Genomic DNA, 1,095 nt, shown 5'->3' with positions numbered 1-1,095 from the left:
ATCGCCCTTCAGTCATTAGTAAGGTGTTTTGCTATACTAAGATACACATAAATAACGAGTGGACTAGTTCCGTCAAACAAACCATGTAAAATACTAAATATGAATATTGTTTACTTAATATTATGAATATGAATATTGTGTACTTAATATTATTAGTTATCGTAATTTTGTATATTCCAGTAAGAGCACATATGCTGTAAGCCCTTAAATACAAACACTAAAAACCGTTACATCACAAGCCGAAATAGCTCAGTTGGGAGAGCGTTAGACTGAAGATCTAAAGGTCCCTGGTTCGATCCCGGGTTTCGGCAATCTTTTTCCTCACCTCAGAGTGTCGATAAGTAACTTTTCGTTAACAGGCATACGCTATGTTAGAAAAGACAAGAAGAAAAACCGTACGATATAAAAGCAAAGTCGATGAAACTTTAAATACTGCAAGTACTGTGGTCTACCTCTCTCTCCGGCTGCTATGTAGTCAGTGTGGCGTACATATTATGACCTGATGGTGTCGCTGTAGTTGTAGTTCATTTAATCCACCCTGCGATTTTGTTCTAATTACGCCAGAGGGCGATGTTATTCAACAATTCAGTTGTCTTACCTCGTGGAAAACGGGAGAGAGGCCATTAAACTTGTGCTGACCAGAAAAGCATGGAAGTCGCTGGACTGCAGAATGACATTACGGTACAGTAACTTCCCTAAACATGTTGAACCCAGTGCACCTGTTTTGAAGTATACATCTCAACTGACTACAGACTTCTTTATGCCTCACAAAGAAGCTGCTTGGACTATACTATAACAGGATAAACGTTTCAGCATTTTTTCTAAGGTTGGCCGGATCTTAAACATTGCACAGTCGCAATCTATTTTTTTTACTTCTCAAAAATGTTGAACACAAATTTGTCATCTTCTGGAGATCTGTTTAGTCATGTATTGTTTCTTTTTCGCCTACATTTAATACCTCTATACTTAGTATTTGTTAAATTCATTTGAGTAGTTGCTCGCCCTCAGGCCATTTGTTTATCCATCGGCACAACCCAGGTTTGGACAAATTTAGCATAACTTCACTTTCTTACCATTGGATCCTTAAAGGAGAGG

General features: G+C 38.1%; 1 non-coding gene across 1 annotated transcript; it reads left to right on the top strand.

Annotated features, from left to right (window-relative positions):
- The first annotated feature begins 238 nt into the window (after positions 1-238).
- On the top strand, positions 239-311 carry trnaf-gaa (transfer RNA phenylalanine (anticodon GAA)). The gene has a single exon. It is a non-coding gene; the product is annotated as a tRNA-Phe (tRNA).
- The last annotated feature ends 784 nt before the right edge of the window (positions 312-1,095 follow it).

Source organism: Garra rufa, chromosome 12, assembly GCF_049309525.1.
Source record: "Garra rufa chromosome 12, GarRuf1.0, whole genome shotgun sequence".
Taxonomy (NCBI): Eukaryota; Metazoa; Chordata; class Actinopteri; order Cypriniformes; family Cyprinidae; genus Garra; species Garra rufa.
This window is presented reverse-complemented; position numbering and strand designations above follow the sequence as displayed.